General features: G+C 42.7%; 1 long non-coding RNA gene across 1 annotated transcript in view; it reads left to right on the top strand.

Annotated features, from left to right (window-relative positions):
- Positions 1–1,398: 1,398 nt before the first annotated feature.
- The window catches only part of LOC149972127 (uncharacterized), a 645,576-nt gene continuing 628,851 nt past the window's right edge, over positions 1,399–18,123 (top strand). The window contains exons 1-2 of the long non-coding RNA XR_016492027.1: positions 1,399–1,524; positions 1,935–1,994. This is a non-coding gene — a long non-coding RNA (uncharacterized LOC149972127). The remainder of the gene's footprint in view (positions 1,525–1,934; positions 1,995–18,123) is intronic.

Raw genomic sequence — 18,123 nt, 5'->3', positions numbered from 1 at the left:
CGTGACAAGCTGTAAGGCACCAACACACTAAGGTGCAGGCACGCACACACACACACACACACACACACACACACACACACACACACACACACACACACACACACACACACACCAAGGACATGGATTGCATGCTTCATCCTAACTGTGGAATGGGTCTGTCACTCTCAATCTTCCCTCCAAACTTTACATAATTAAAAATACAAGAGCCACCAGCTGTTTTATTCAGAAACGTTTTGACATGATCAGTTCTCAGGCTCTCAAAAGCTTTTCTTCAGTATGCTGGTTATCTATATATAGAAATGTACTGTCTGTTTGGATGGATGTCTAGCTGTGGTGCTTCATCAGACCTGCAAGGGTTCAGTGGTGTATGAAACCTCAGTTGGTGTGTGAGTGTGTCATGACTACGTTGTGAGCCATCTCGTCACCACACATAAACCCTGCTATGCTACGCGTGCCTGGTAGCGTCGCAGAAGGAAATGGAATCCGATTTAATTCTCGAGGTGCGGCTGCTTGGATTATACAATGCCAACATTCCAAGGCCTTGATTAAGTCCCTCAATTAACATGGTGCCTCATCAGCATGCCCCACACATGCATAATCTACTCTAAGGGAGCGGAGAGGTAGAATGATAATATAATGATCCCTTTTTGATATGGGACATTAAACCCCAATCTCCATCATCAGCATGTCATCAGGACTTGGCAGTGATTCCAGCAGCACCAAATCGATATCGGTTTCAATTGGTTGTCTTGTGTCTTTTTTGGGATGCATTGCAGAGCTTGTTAACCAGTTGCATCTCTAGGGGCGCTATTTCAGTTTTGGATAAAAAACGTTCCCGTTTTAAGCGCGATATTTTGTCACGAAAAGATGCTCGACTATGCATATTCTGACAGTTTTGGAAAGAAAACACTCTGAAGTTTCAGAATCTGCAAAGATTTTGTCTGTAAGTGCCCCAGAACTCATTCTACAGGCGAAACCAAGATGATACGTGAAACAGGAAATGAGCAGAATTTCTGAAGCTCTGTTTTCTAATGTCTCCTTATATGGCTGTGAATGCGACAGGAATAAGCTTAGACCTTCTGCCGTTTCCCCAAGATGTCGGCAGCATTGTGACGTATTTGTAGGCATATCATTGGAAGATTGGCCATAAGAGACTACATTTTCCAGGGGTCCGCCCGGTGTCCTTTGTCTAAATTTGTGCGTAATCTTCAGGTGCGGGCATTTTCTCCTGGGATTCAGGAGAGAAAGCACACTTCCACGAACGATATATCATCGAAGAGATATGTGAAAAACACCTTGTGGATTGATTCTAAACAACGTTTGCCATGTTTTCAGTCGATATTATGGAGTTAATTTGGAAAAAAGTTCGCGTTTTGAGGACTGAATTTTCGGGTTTTTTTGGTAGCCAAATGTGATGTACAAAACGGAGCTATTTCTAATACACAAATAATATTTTTGGAAAAACTGAGCATCTGCTATCTAACTGAGAGTCTCCTCATTGAAAACATCTGAAGTTCTTCAAAGGTAAATTATTTTATTTGAAGGCTTTTATGTTTTTGTTGAAATGTTGCGTGCTGGATGCTAACGCTAAATGCTAACGCTAAATGCTAACGCTAAATGCTAACGCTAAATGCTAACGCTAAATGCTAACGCTAAATGCTAATGCTAGCTAGCTACTTTTACACAAATGATTGTTTTCCTATGGTTGAGAAGCATATTTTGAAAATCTGAGATGACAGTGTTGTTTACAAAAGGCTAAGCTTGAGAGATGGCATATTTATTTCATTTCATTTGCGATTTTCATGAATAGTTAACGTTGTGTTATGCTAATGAGCTTGCTGATAGATTTACACAATCCTGGATACAGGGGTTTTTTCATAGCTAAACGTGACGCAGAAAACGGAGCGATTTGTCCTAAACAAATAATCTTTCAGGAAAAACTGAACATTTGCTATCTGAGTCTCCTCATTGAAAACATCTGAAGTTCCTCAAAGGTAAATGATTTTATTTGAATGCTTTTCTGTTTTTTTGTGTAAATGTTGCCAGCTGAATGCTAATGCTAAATGCTACGCTAAATGCTACGTTAGCCATCAATACTGTTACACAAATGCTTGTTTTGCAATGGTTGAGAAGCATATTTTGAAAATCTGAGATGACAGTGTTGTTAACAAAAGGCTAAGCTTGAGAGCTAGCATATTTATTTCATTTGCGATTTTCATGAATAGTTAACGTTGCGTTATGGTAATGAGCTTGAGTCTGTATTCACGATCCCGGATCCGGGATGGGGAGATCAGAAAGGTTAATTGAGGCGGGCTCAAAGAGGGGGTGTACTAATCAACATCACTGCTGACTGAGTGCTGGTTAACCTCATAACATTCTGACTTGTTTGAGGCCATGTGTGGTAGAAAGTAGTCAATCCATCATGTGGACTCAGTTAAACGCCCCCCTCCCCCTTTCATCTATTTATTTTTTGCTCTCTGTCTCTGTGTCTATATCTCGCTAACCTCTCACTCTCTCCCCTCTCTTTCTCTTCCTTTCTTTCTCTCCCTCCCCACTCCCTCTCTCTCTGCACTGATAAACAACTGAACATCTGATAAACACAGACAGATTTTAAGCCACTACCCTCCAGAGCCATACTGATGCTTGTGCTCGGTCGACAGCTGTTCCCAACATCCAAAACTGCTGTGCATGGGTAGTTAAAGACGTGGCTTGCTTGGTTTCCCATTTAGCAATGTAATTAATGTTACGGTCTGTGGAATCTCTAATTACTATGATTTACACCAGCAATGAGGCGGGATGGGGCAGGTAGTACGGTGAGGAAGGGGGAAATAAGTAATCTAAGCAGCACTGTCACAGATCCCATCAAAACTTTGTGAGTTTAGGAAAGTGACAATCACCATTATAATCAAGTGTGCACAATGTGTAGACAGGCAGAAAGAATGCTCAATCTGTTTAGTTTGTTAGCGTTTATCTTCTCCTGTTAGGCCTGTGCACAAACTGAAGCAGTCTGACTGTGAAGGCTGTTTTATAGGCATGCATTCTTTAAGCCAGAGTGCGCAAGTATGCATAGAACAATCACCCTGTTGCAGGTTAACTTTCCTGTAATGCAGGAAATGTAAAACATATAATGTATTTGAAGTTTAAAAAGTCTTCTGAAGTTTGTATTTTCCGCTTAAATGTACCAACCATACAAAAATGTCCATTAATTATAATCCACATAATAATTCACATTTCCTGTTGATAATAATTCACATTTCCTGTTTCTGTAGAATTATTTTCCTACTGTAGCAAACTGGCTCAAATTAAGAGCCTACATCTGTAGATCTTTATAATGTCTGTAGGAGTGTTTCATCTTCTGTTCTGCAATAAGAATCCTATACAGATTTAGGATCTTAATTTGAGCCAGTTTGCTACAGCAGGAAAATAATCTTGCATCAACAGCAAATGTAAATTATTATGTGGTTTATAATTAATGGCATTTTTTGTAGGGGTGGATACATTTTTCATTACAGCAAATCAAGTCTGACATTTTGAAGTGGAAATTAAACTTTAGAAGCCTTTTTAAACCTTCAATATGTTTAAAGTTTGTCAGCAACAAAAGCATGATAAAATTAAGATCCTGCATCTATATTATATGCAGACCTGCACATAATTTTCTGCAAGTCTCTCCTTCCTTACCCAGTGAGAACACAGTTGAGCTTCAGAAGTAGCAGGTACAAAGGCTGTTTGCGTGGACATAGCTGACAAGAACTCTACCAGAGTTGTCAAACTGTGCCTTTAGGCTCACATCAGTTAAAATACCCCACAAAATCTGCTCAACTCATCGGTTGTTCCCCCTCAAATTCGGATGATTACCATGTTATCTGGTTATACAGTGCATTCGGAGAGTATTCAGACACCTTGACTTTTTCCACATTTTGATACATTACAGCCTTATTCTAAAATGTACCAAATTAAATAAAAATCTTCCTCAATCTACACACAATACCCCATAATGACAAATCAAAAACATGGTTTAAAAAGTACCTCTATTCAGACCCATTGCTATGAGACTCGAAATTGAGCTCAGGTGCATCCTGTTTCCATTGATCACCCTTGAGATGTTTCTACAACTGGATTGAAGTCATCCTGTGGTAAATACAATTGATTGGACATGATTTGGAAAGGCACACACCCATTTATATAAGGTCCCACAGTTGACAGTGCATGTCAGAGCAAAAACCAAGCCATGAGGTCTAAGGAATTGTCTGTAGAGCTCCGAGACAGGATTGTGTGCAGGCAACGATCTGGGGAAGTGTACCAAAACATTTCTGCAGCATTGAAGGTCCCCAAGAACACAGTGGCCTCCATCATTCTTAAATGGAAGAAGTCTGAAACCACCAAGGCTCTTCCTAGAGCGGACCTCTTGGCCAAACTGAGCAACCAGGGGAGAAGGGCCTTGGTCAGAACCAGATGGTCACTCTGACAAAACTCTTGAGTCCCTCTTCGAAGATTGGAGAACCTTTCAAAAGGACAACCATCTCTGCAGCACTCCACCAATCAGGCCTTTATGGTAGAGTGGCCAGACGGAAGCCACTCCTCAGTAAAAGGCACATGACATCCCACTTGGTGTTTCCCAAAAGTTACCTAAAGGACTCAGACCATGAGAAACAAGATTTTCTTGTCTGATGGAAGCAAGATGTAACTCTTAGACCTGAGAGCCAAGCAACGCGTCTGGAGGAAACCTGGCACCATCTCTACGTTGAAGCATGGTGGTGGCAGCATCATGCTGTGGGGTTGTTTTTCAGCGGCAGGGACTGGGAGACTAGTCAGAATCAAGGGAAAGATGAACGGGGCAAAGTACAGAGAGATCCTTGATGAAAAATTGGTTCACCTTCCAACAGGACAAAGACCCTAAGCCAACAGCCAAGACAATGCAGGAGTGGCTTCGGGACAAGTCTCTGAATGTCCTTGAGTTGCTCAGCCAGAGCCCGGACTTGAACCCGATCGAACATCTCTGGAGAGTCTTGAAAATAGCTGTGCAGCGATGCTCCACATCCAACCTGAAAGAGCTTGAGAGGATCTGCAGGGGAGAAACTCCACAAATACAGGTGTGCCTGTAGCCTCATACCCAAGAAGACTCAAGGCTGTAATTGCTGCCAAAGATGCTTCAACAAAGTACTGAGTAAAGAGTCTGTAAATGTGATATTCCACATTTCTAAAAACCTGTTTTTGCATAGTCATTATGGGGTATTGTGTGTAGATTGATGAGGAAAAGCTATAATTTAATCAATTTTACAACTAGACTGTAACGTAATAAAATATGGGAAAAGACAAGGGGTCTGAATACTTTCCGAATGAACTTTATAATGTTCTAAGTTGGAAAAAGTCGAAAGACACATGCAACATGCTGAAATGTTGTAATGTCCACATTGCCTGTCAGGACCTTTAAATCAAAAGTGCAGTTTAAAAAATGACGAATAAGAATAAGAAATAAAAGGAACAAGTAATCCTTATCCCTGTGATAACTGTATCTTGCTGCCATTATCTAGGGTGTGAACAATGCAGTACATCAAGTAAAACGTATCATTCTTGAAGAACAGTCCCTCTGGTCTGAAAATGTAATAGCTTTCCTATTCCACCCTGAACATCAATGATTAATCTAGTCATTATACCCTGCCTATGGGGTGATGTGTTCATGATCAGAAGTACAGTATACTGTAGCTACAGTATACTGGTCCCCATTGAACTCCCATTGCCCTACGATCAATTCCAGTTCTGTCTCTACCTGTGGTTCCTCCTGGCTTTATAAGCCATTAATCTTTTGCAAGGAGGTGCAGTGATCTCAGGCTAAATATAGCCCCATAGCTGGAGGTTTTGCAACGTTGCTGAATGAGTGATTGCAGCTGCCGGAATGTTCCTGCTTTTCTACTGAGTTACTCAGAGAAATATTCACTGGAAATTGAAATTTAAATATAATTTAAATCTTTGTTAGAGTTAGCTTTTGTTGAGCTTGTTAACTACTGTTGTGGTTTATTCTGTTCAATACCCTTGTTAGGAATAATAACTACAAAGCAAATACAGCTTATATGTAATTATTGAGCAATGAATATGTTTTTCAGCTGGCAGTCCTAACAATTTTTAAAGTAAGTCCCACTGCATTCCAATTAGTAGTGTATCATATGGTGGTACCGTTTATACACTGAGTGTACAAAACATCATGAACACCTGCTCTTTCCAAGTTACTAGTACTATATAATGCATGATTTTCGAAATTGACTATTTTTCTCATCTCAGCAGACTCTTCTAATTCATAACATACACTATGTACACAAAAGTATGTGGACACTACTTTAAATTAGTGGATTTGGCTAATTCAGCCACAACCGTTGCTGACAGGTGTATAAAATTTAGCACACAGCCATGTAATCTCCATAGCCAAACATTGGCAGTTGAATGGCCTTACTGAAGAGCTCAGTAAAGTAACTCAGTAACGTGACTACGTCATAGGATGCCGCCTTTCCAACAAGTCAGTTCATTCAATTTCTGAACTCCAAATATCTGGGCAAAAATTATATTTGAAGTTATTAAAATAAAATATACAAAAAATATAATCAACAAAAGTATGTGGACATCTGCTCGTCGAACATCTCATTCCAAAATCATGGGCATTAATATGGAATTGGTCCCCCCTTTGCTGCTATAACAGCCTCCACTCTTCTCGGAAGGCTTTCCACAAAATGTTGGAACATTGCTGTGGGGACTTGCTTCCATTCAGCAACAAGAGCATTTGTGAGGTCGGGCACTGGTGTTGGGCGATTAGGCCTGGCTCGCAGTCGGCATTCCAATTCATCCCAAAGGTGTTCGATGGGGTTAAGGTCAGGGCTCTGTGCAGGGCAGTCAAGTTCTTCTACACTGATTTTGACAAACCATTTATGTTCGGACCTCACTTTGTGCACTGGGGCATTGTCTAGAATCGTCTAGAATGTCATTGTATGCTGTAGTATTAAGAGTTCCCTTCACTGGAACTAAGCCTGAACCATGAATAACAGCCCCAGACAATTATTCCTCCTCCACCAAACTTTACAGTTAGCCCTATGCATTGGGGAAAGTAGCATTCTCCTGGCATCCGCCCACACAATGACTAGTGCCCACAAACCCAAGACTCTCAAGTTAGGATTGTAAAGGCCAACAGTAATGAATTGTCTGATAGCTAATATGATGCACTGACTATCCAATAGAGTTTTGCTCAAGGTCAAAGGGGTAGTCTGATATGCCTTCAGTTCTTCCCATGTAGCATGTGCCAGCCTCATATGTCAGTGTCACTGTCAAACTCATCCGGCTTGGAATACAGTGTTACCTATGCTGAGCCGTATATTGCCTAAAAGGACTGTAAAATGTGTCTGGTTTATTTAAAGGCTCATGATATGCTTTGTCTCTGCCATATGGAGATGGAAACATTCATTTCTGTCAGTGGTACTGTAACATGCAAATATTTCAGCATTGTTTATTGATGATGTTCTATTTAATCCACTTTCAGAACTCAATGTGCCAAGAGTCCTACCCTAAATATGGATGCTTCAGAGGCTAATAACTAAAGCTGAGTCAATTGCCATGTTAGAATAGTCAGTGCTTCATTCCAAAGTTTAATTAAATTCTATGATGCTTCCGACAGAATGCCAATTTTGTCAATGTGTGTAATATTGACTCCAAACATAGTTGAATCAGCATTGTCCACCCCTAACCTCTGTCTTATTTATTGCACCATGTGGAAAGGCTTTATAACATATCCCTATATAATTTGGCTTTCTGTGAGTCATTCTATTCAATGAGACATCCAAGGTGACGTAAAAATAGTTGCCAAGTTACCCATTTCTATGCCCAGCTGACCAAAGTAGGTTAGACAAGGTAAGGTGAAACCCAAGATGTGATATGGTGAAGATGACAATGGACATTCACAGATCTCAACTGTATGTCCGATGGTTGTCTCCTTCACCGTATTTCTACATCAGATGGATCACGTCTATCACCATCAGATACAGAAAACTGCCACTCAAACGGTATTAAACTTCTCTCTGATGCATATCTCTGACCGAATCTCATCTTGAAATTAGACCTTTTTTTTCTCCTCTCCTTTTTTGTGCTCATATTCAGTTCTTCCAACTGGGAAATTATTGACAGGCGCTTTGTCTTTGCTTCACTCCAGTGTGCTTTATTTAGATTGCAAATGTGACGGTCTTATCTGCATAACCACAGTATTAAAATTGGCCTGGTTTTCAAAGCAGCAGAAGCATGGGGCCTTAATGTTGCCTGTAGCTAGTTCTCCAAATAATCACCTTGGTAAATACAAGACACCCCTTATAGTAATAATACTGTGCCTGTTTTGCAACAGGGGATACATGACTACCCCATTTGGTGCGTACTGTACATTTCAACATCATAAATATATTTTCTGTCGAATTTCACATTGAAAAGTCAGAGCAAGAAGTTGCCCCATGGGAGACGTTTTTATTAGCAACTGATCAATATTTGAATACTTTTGAGATGGACACTCTTTTAAAATGACAATCATTGGGCTGGAAGTGATGCACTTTTCCCCCATCTTCAAATGATTGACCATGATAACCATCTCCCATGTTGCTGTATTGATCCCTCGATGGGACGCTGCTGGGAAGTCGAAGCTAAAACACTATAGTAGAACTCACACTTTTCATTACCCTCATTGTGTTAGTTGTAACACTGAAAAATAATATTGGATTCTTGAGTATCCTGATATCATCTGTGAGTGTAGACAATAATGTGGGCCTTGCATTGAGGGAGGACACTAGACACTAGAGACAGCAACCTTGTTCTCACCCCTCCTCCGCTCCTATATCATTTGGCTTTCTGTAAGTCGTTCTATTCAATGAGACATCCAAGCTGCCATAAAAATAGACACCAAGTTACCAATTTCTATGCCCAGCTGACTGAAGTAGGTTAGACAAGGTAAGGTGTGTAGATAATAATGTGGACTTTGTATTGAGGGTGCTCCCTAGACACTAAAGACAGCACCCTTGTTCTCACCCCTCCTCCCTCCCTCCTTTTCTCTCTCTGCTCTCTGCAATGCAGCATCTCTGCCAGGAAACGACTATATCGACTGTCTGAGACTGCAGTCAGTCGTAGCCTCGTGGCCAAAGATTATGATGGATACCATTGATTTATTTCTGCTCTTCTCTTCCTGCCGTTTGTATTGAGTGTCTGCCTATATCCCTACACGGTGGGGTACTCTGTACACCGTGGAAGTGAGAGTGAACCTGATTCTATTGGTAGCCGGACCCTTCACTGGTGAAACATGAACAAATAAAACACAATACCTCTTGCCTCGATCTTTACAAGGCTCAGATTACACACAAAATCTTTATATATTTAATCATGGTTGGTAAGGCATAAAGAAAGAGAGAGAGCAGCTAGTGTGGAGTATAAATCAGGATAAATTCCAGCTGCAAAGACAATCAAGGACAGCAGTGAGTCATTTTAATGTCATGCATATCATTTTGTTTAATGGTGGAGGCAAGCAACGTATTTAAACTGTTTGTATTTTAATGGATTTGTAGCGTTGGCCAACATGATGGGCTGGGACTGGGATGAGCGTTAGCCGTTCGGCAGGTCTATTTTACAGTCCTGTCCTCTGGGGAGCCCAATGTTATTTGTCATGCATGGCAGATGAGAGAAGTTCAAATACAGAGATATTAATATGGGTCATTTTATCCTTCAAATTAAATTGGGTTTGGGGGCCTACCTTTCACTCATAATCTGTAGAAATACACAACTGTAAAACGACTGCTGGGAAAAAAACATTTCGCAAACATGACTAGATCATATACTTTCATTAAAGGACAATTGCATGAAGAAGATTTTCTCACTAAGCCATTACTGTCTCACCTTACTGTCATTATTTGAGAAATGAACGCCAGCATGTAAATCCATATAACCTCCCTCATTTTCAACATACTTATAGTAATACTAGAAAATGCAAAGCCATACGTGAGGAAATCCATTGGTGACAGAACAGTATAAAGAACAGAGAGAGATATAGGGAAGCCTTGGTCTAATGCAAAGCTCCATTTAATAGCAGTATATGTCAGCAGACAGGAGCTATATACAGTAGCTACCTACCCTAAAAATGGTGTTACATTAGACCAAGGCTTCCATATCTTTCTCTCTCATATATATATATTTTTAATTGTCACATACACCGGAAAGGTGCAGTGAAATGTGTTCTTTTACAGGGTCAGACATAGTGGTACGGCAGCTCTGGGGTAAATTAGTTTTAAGTGCTTGGCTCAAGGGCACATTGACAGATTTTCTCTTGGAAATTATTGTAACGAACCAGCAACCTTTCAGTTACTGGCCCAACACTCTAACCGCCAGGTTAACTGTCACCGTTAGTGACCCCTGGAATAGGTTAGTGCCTGGACAATAGCCTTATTTGGAAGCATTACACACTTAAACCACAAACTCCCACATTAAGCTGTGGGTTGTCCAAATACACTCTTAGAAAAAAAGGTGATATCTAGAACCTAAAAGGGTTCTTCGGCTGTCCCCATAGGAGAACCCTTTGAAGAATCCTTTTTGGTTCCATGTAGAACCTTTGTTTCAGGTAGAACCCTTTTGAGTTTCATGTACAACCCTTTACACAGAGAACTACATGGAACCCAAAAGGGTTCTACCTGGAACTGAAAAGGGTTCTGCTATGGGGGACAGCCGAAGAACCCTTTTGGAAACCTTTTTTCTAAGAGTGTAGAATATCATTGACAATAGACTGCCACAGAGATAGATTTGATAAATGTGATAGTGTAGTAAAGTGTGAAAAGGCCTCAGCAGGTGACATTAACAGGCTTGTTCTGTGACAAAGGGCTGAGGTCTATTGGATAGCTATTTGCCCAGTTTCTCTGGCTGGTCACTGTTCAAGCCATTGGCCTAATTTACACCAGTAAGAGTGATGGGGTTGCCTGGCAGCTGAGCTAGAGCACTAGTGGTTAAATATATCATAGTTAGGATAGGTCAGACATATTGGACAATGGTACGGATGCTGGACACTGCAATTCATCATGGTGGGTGACAAATAACTGATTATTTAAATTGATTGGGGAGACAGGAAGTAGGAAATGGAGAAGCTTTGATTTGCAATGTAAAGGAAGTACAGGCTATAATTATAGCCATTTAAGCAGTGGGATTGGTGTCACCAATCTCTTTTGATATGTGCTTTTGCGCTCATGCTATTAAGTATCACAAAAGGGGAGCAACGTCGCTGACTATTCAATGAGTCAAGAGGCTCTTTTTTTAACTCCTTTTGAAATTGAATTCCTATTAGAAAAAAATTAAGAACAATAAGGCAAGGGCAAGGTCATTTGAAAAAGGCCTTGTGGATTATGCTCAGCATTCTGATTGATTGTAGAATAAAACATTTGTAGTTAGCTCTGAGAATTTCATTGTGACATAATAGCTTGAGAACTATTAGAATCCTTATTAACAATGCTCTTCATGGTTACAGATATGCATGATGAGACAATAGTTTTAATGACCAGTTGTGTAGTTCCCGGACCATCAGTATGCACCAAGGGAAACTACTCCTTTGTCATCATACAGATGTAGGATCTTAATTTTAAATATATTGTCACAGCAAAATAATCCTTCAGCAACTGAATTTGAACATTTAGTCTATAAAGCTGCTAGGATATCAGCTGGCCATAAGTAGGCTATATGAAAAGTGCAATATAACCATGTGTTAGTATGGATTTTCAGGGAAAGTATGTAAACCACAAAGCTCACGTGCATTTTCTGCAGTGCAGGAAAATTCTCAGAAAGAAAAGAGTGATCAAATTAAGATCCTATATAAACTCAGCAAAAAAAGAAACATCCCTTTTTCAGGACCCTGTCTTTCAAAGATAATTTGTAAACATCCAAATAACTTCACAGATCTTCATTGTAAAGGGTTTTAACACTGTTTCCCATGCTTGTTCAATGAACAATAAACTATTAATGAACATGCACCTGTGGAACGGTTGTTAAGACTAACAGCTTCCAGGCGGAAGGCAATTAAGGTCACAATTATGAAAACTTAGGACACTAAAGAGGCCTTTCTACTGACAAAATAACACCAAAAGAAAGATGCCCAGGGTCCCTGCTCATCTGTGTGAACGTACCTTAGACATGCTGTAAGGAGGCATGAGGGCATGAAGGTGGGCGGTCTGTGCATATTTGTAAACAACAGCTGGTGCACAAAATCTAAGGAAGTCTCTAGATTTTGCTCGCATGAAGTAGAGTATATTATGATAAAGTGCAGGCCACACTACTTGCCTAGAGAGTTCTCAGCTATACTTTTCGTGGCTGTTTATTTACCACCACAGACAGATGCCGGCACTAAGACCACACTCAGCTAGCTGTATAAGGAAATAAGCAAACAGGAAACCACTCACCCAGAGGCGGCGTTCCTAGTGGCCAGAGCCTTTAATGCAGGGAAACTTAAATCAGTTCTACCAAATCTCTATCAACAGGTTAAATGTGCAACCAGAGGGAAAAAAATTCTAGATCACCTGCACTCCACAAACACAGATGCGTACAGAGCTCTCCCTCGCCCTCCAATTGGTAAATCCGACCACAACTCTATCCTCCTGATTCCTGCTTACAAGCAAAATTTAAAGCAGGAAGCACCAGTGACTCGGTCTATAAAAAAATGGTCAGATGAAGCAGATGCTAAACTACAGGACTGTTTTGCTATCACAGACTGGAACATGTTCCGGGATTCTTCCGATGACATTGAGGAATACACCACATCAGTCCCTGGCTTTATCAATATGTGCATTGAGGACGTCGTCCCCAGAGTGACTGTACGTAGATTTTAATTTTAGAATACATTCAAGAACCTCCAGAAGCTAACCAGCTAATTAGCTACAAGCTGTTTAGTCATTGTTAGCCACTGCTAGCAGCTTTTACCTTCTGCGCAGCCAGCCCTGTTTTTAGCCTGGATAATACTCGCCAGTCTACCAGTATCGAACTGTCTCTCCACAACAACGCCGGATTCCTGCCGTAATCCCTGGACCACTACTTCTGATCTTCACAGCTAGCTTGCTATCCCTGAGGCCCACCTCCCGGCCTACTCAGCTGTTCACCCGAACCCCACTCGTACACGGCTAGAGCCCAATACTTCACCGGATCCTTGTTGTAAACTCTGGACCTTGGCTACTGCCGCTACTGCCACGAAGCTAGCACCAGTTAGCCGTGAGCCAGGCACTTCTCCCTGCTAGCAAACTAAATTCTACAATACCTCTTTCGCCATCTGGCTTGCATTCTCTGTCGACAAGGCCCCCCGCTGCACCACCACGACTGGTCTGCCGACAAATACTCCATCCGCTGTGCCTTCAACCGGCCTCCGTCTGAGCAGACACCCCCTACCACCCCCGGGCTACTAACTTTAAACGCAGTGCCGCCCGAGTGCTAGCTTAGTGGCGGCTTCCCTGTTCCATCTACTGCTGTCCCCTGGACACTATGATCACTTGGCTACATAGCTGATGCCTGCTGGACTGCCCATTAATCACAGACCTCCATTCTGTATATATATGTTTTATCTGTCGGCCCCAGCCGTGAACTCAGCCTCTGTATGTAGTTAATCCGACCCTCTCTTTCTAGTCATTGCCGTTTTACCTGCTGTTGTTGTGTTAGCTGACTAGCTGTTGTCTCACCTGTTGTTTTAGCAAGCTCTCCCAATCAAGACCTGCAATTACTTTATGCCTTGCTGTATGTCTCTCTCAAATATCAATATGCCTTGTATACTGTTGTTCAGGTTAGTTATCATTGTTTTAGTTTACAATGGAGCCCATAGTTCCACTCCTCACACCTCTGATACCTCCTTTGTCCCACCTCCCACACATGCGGTGACCTCACCCATTATAACCTGCATGTCCAGAGATACAACCTCTCTTATCATCACCCAGTGCCTGGGCTTACCTCCGCTGTACCCGCACCCCACCATACTCCTGTCTGCGCATTATGCCCTGAATATATTCTACCACGCCCATAAATCTGCTCTGCAGTTTTGATAGCCTTTAGCTGCACCCTCATCCTACTCCTCCTCTGTTCCACGGGTGATATGAAGGTAAACCCAGGCAATGCATGTCCACAGGCACCCTCATTTGTTGACTTCTGGGATCGAAAAAGCCTTGGTTTCATGCATGTCAACATCAGAAGCCTCCTCCCTAAGTTTGTTTTACTCACTGCTTTAGCACACTCTGCCAACCCTGATGTCCTTGCCGTGTCTGAATCCTGGCTTAGGAAGGCCACCAAAAATTCTGAGATTTCCATACCCAACTATAACACTTTCCGTCAAGATAGAACTGCCAAAGGGGGAGGAGTTGCAATATACTGCAGAGATAGCCTGCAAGGTTCTGTCATACTTTCCAGGTCTATACCCAAACAGTTCGAACTTCCCATTTTATAAATTAATCTCTCCAGAAATTAGTCTCTCACTGTTGCCGCCTGCTACCAACGCCCCTCAGCTCCCAGCTGTGCCCTGGACACCATCTGTGAATTGATCGCCCCCCATCTAGCTTCAGAGTTTGTTCTGTTAGGTGACCTAAACTGGGATATGATTAACACCCCGGCAGTCCTACAATCTAAGCTAGATGCCCTCAATCTCACACAAATCATCAAGAAACCCACCAGGTAAAACCCTAAATCCGTAAACATGGGCACCCTAATTGACATTATCCTGACCAACTTGCCCTCCAAATACACCTCTGCTGTCGTCAATCAGGATCTCAGCGATCACTGCCTCATTGCCTGTGTCCGCTACCGGTCTGCGGTCAAACGACCACCCCTCATCACTGTCAAACACTCCCCAAAACACTTCTGCGAGCAGGCCTTTCTAATCGACCTGGCCCGGGTATCCTGGAAGGATATTGACCTCAGTTCAGGATGCCTGGTCATTCTTTAAAAGTAACTTCCTCACCATCTTAGACAAGTATGCTCCGTTCAAAAAATGCAGAACTAAGAACTTGCTTCACTCCAGACCTGACTGCCCTCGACCAGCACAAAAACATCCTGTGGCGGACTGCAATCGCATTGAATAGTCCCCACGATATGCAACTGTTAAGGGAAGTCAGGAACCAATACACGCAGTCAGTCAGGAAAGCAAAGGCCAGCTTTTTCAAGCAGAAATTTGCATCCTGTAGCTCTAACTCCAAAAAGTTCAGGGACACTGTAAAGTCCATGGAGAGCAAGAGCACCTCCTCCCAGCTGCCCACTGCACTGTGGCTAGGTAACACAGTCACCACCGATAAATCTGTGAAAATCGAAAACTTCAACAAGCATTTCTTAACGGCTGGCCATGCCTTCCTCCTGGCTACTCCAACCTCGGCCAACAGCTCCGCCCCCCCCCCCCCCCCCCGCAGCTACTCGCCCACGCATCCCCAGCTTCTCCTTTACCCAAATCCAGATAGCAGATGATCTGAAAGAGCTGCAAAAACTGGACCCATACAAATCAGCTGGGCTTGACAATCTGGACCCTCTATTTCTGAAACTGTCCGCCGCCATTTTCAAAACCCCTATTACCAGCCTGTTCAACCTCTCCTCAAAGGCGGAGACTCCCTGGACCCAAACTGTTACAGACCTATATCCATCCTGCCCTGCCTATCTAAGGTCTTCGAAAGCCAAGTCAACAAACAGATCACTGACCATCTCGAATCCCACCATACCTTCTCCGCTGTGCAATCCGGTTTCCGAGCCGGTCATGGGTGCACCTCAGCCACGCTCAAGGTACTAAACGGTATCATAACCGCCATCGATAAAAGACAGTACTGTGCAGCCGTCTTCATCGACCTGGCTAAGGCTTTCGACTATGTCAATCACCATATTCTTATCAGCAGACTCAGTAGCCCCGGTTTTTCTAATGACTGCCTTGCCTGGTTCACCAACTACTTTGCAGACAGAGTTCAGTGTGTCAAATCGGAGGGCATGTTGTCCGGTCTTCTGGCAGTCTCTATGGGGGTACCACAGGGTTCAATTCTCGGGCCGACTCTTTTCTCTGTATATATTAATGATTTTGCTCTTGCTGCGGGCGATTCCCTGATCCACCTCTACGCAGACGACACCATTCTGTATACTTCTGGCCCTTCCTTGGACACCTCCAAACAAGCTTCAATGCCATACAAACACTCCTTCCGTGGCCTCCAACTGCTCTTAAACGCTAGTAAAACCAAATGAATGCTTTTCAACCGTTCGCTGCCTGCCCGACTAGCATCACCACCCTGGATGGTTCCGACCTAGAATATGTGGACATCTATAAGTATCTAAGTGTCTGGCTAGACTGCAAACTCTCCTTCCAGACTCATATCGAACATCTCCAATCCAAAATCAAATCTACAGTCGGCTTTCTATTTCGCAACAAAGCCTCCTTCACTCACGCCGCAAAACTTACCCTAGTAAAACTGACTATCCTACCGATCTTCGACAAAATAGCTTCCAATACTCTACTCAGGATGCAGTTTGTAACAGTGCCATCTGTTTTGTTACTAAAGCAGCTTATACCACCCACCACTGCAACCTGTATGCTCTAGTTGGCTGGCCCTCACTACATGTTCGTCGCCAGACCCACTGGCTCCAGGTCATCTGCAAGTCTATGCTAGGTAAAGCTCCGCCTTATCTCAGTTCACTGGTCACATTGGCAACACCCACCCTTTACACGCGCTCCAGCAGGTGTATCACACTGATCATCCCTAAAAACAAAACCTAATTTGGCCGCCTTTCCTTCCAGTTCTCTGCTGCCTGCGACTGGAACGAATTGCAAAAATCTCTGAAGTTGGAGACTTATCTCCCTCACCAACTTTAAACATCTGCTATCTGAGCAGCTAACCGATCGCTGCAGCTGTATATAGTCCATCGGTATATAGCCCACCCAATTTACCTACCTCATCCCCATACTGTTTTTGTTTTATTTACTTTTCTGCTCTTTTGCACACCAGTATCTCTACCTGCACATGTTCATCTGATCATTTATCACTCCAGTGTTAATCTGCTAAATTGTAATTATTCACTCCTATGGCCTATTTATTGCCTACCTCCTCATGCCTTTTGCACACAATATATATAGATTATTTTTTTCTACTATGTTATTGACTTGTTTATTGTTTACTCCATGTGTAACTCTGTGTTGTTTGTCTGTTCACACTGCTATGCTTTATCTTGGCCAGGTCGCAGTTGCAAATGAGAACTTGTTCTCAACTAGCCTACCTGGTTAAATAAAGGTGAAATAAAAAAAAATAAACATACCCCAATCAGAAGCCATGGATTACAGGCAACATTCGCACTGAGCTAAAGGGTAGAGCTGCCGCTTTCAAGGTGCGGGACTCTAACCCTGAGGCTTACAAGAAATCCCGCTATGCCCTACGACGAACCATCAAACAGGCAAAGCGTCAATACAGGGCTAAGATTGAATCATACTACACTGTGTCTGACGCTCGTCGTATGTGGCAGGACCTGCAAACTATTACAGACTACAAAGGGAAGCACAGCCACGAGCTGCCCAGTGACACGAGCCTACCATGCGAGCTAAATCACTTCTATGCTCGCTTCAGAGAAAAGCAACACTGAGGGATGCATGAGAGCATCAGCTGTTCCGGGTGACTGTGTGACCACGCTCTCCATAGCCGATGTGAGTAAGACCTTTTAAACAGGTCAACAATCACAAGGCTGCGGGGCCTGACGGATTACCAGGACGTGTGCTCCGGGCATGTGCTGACCAACTGACAGGTGTCTTCACTGACATTTTCAACATGTCCCTGATTGAGTCTGTAATACCAACATGCTTCAAGCAGACCACCATAGTCCCTGTGCCCAAGAACAAAGGCAACCTGCCTAAATAACTACAGACCCATGGCACTCACATCTGTCGCCATGAAGTGCTTTGAAAGGCTGGTAATGGCTCACATCAACACCATTATCCCAGAAGCCCTAGACCCACTCCAATTTGCACACCGCCCAAACAGATCCACAGATGATGCAATCGCCATTACACTCCACACTGCCCTTTCCCACCTTGACAAAAGGAACACCTATGTGAGAATGCTATTCATTGACTACAGCTCAGCGTTCAACACCATAGTACCCTCA

The sequence above is a fragment of the Oncorhynchus mykiss genome, chromosome 25 (assembly GCF_057628025.1).
Source record: "Oncorhynchus mykiss isolate SJ-2025 chromosome 25, ASM5762802v1, whole genome shotgun sequence".
Classification (NCBI taxonomy): domain Eukaryota; kingdom Metazoa; phylum Chordata; class Actinopteri; order Salmoniformes; family Salmonidae; genus Oncorhynchus; species Oncorhynchus mykiss.
The sequence above is the reverse complement of the archived record's forward strand: the minus strand, read 5'-3'. Positions and strand labels throughout refer to the sequence as shown.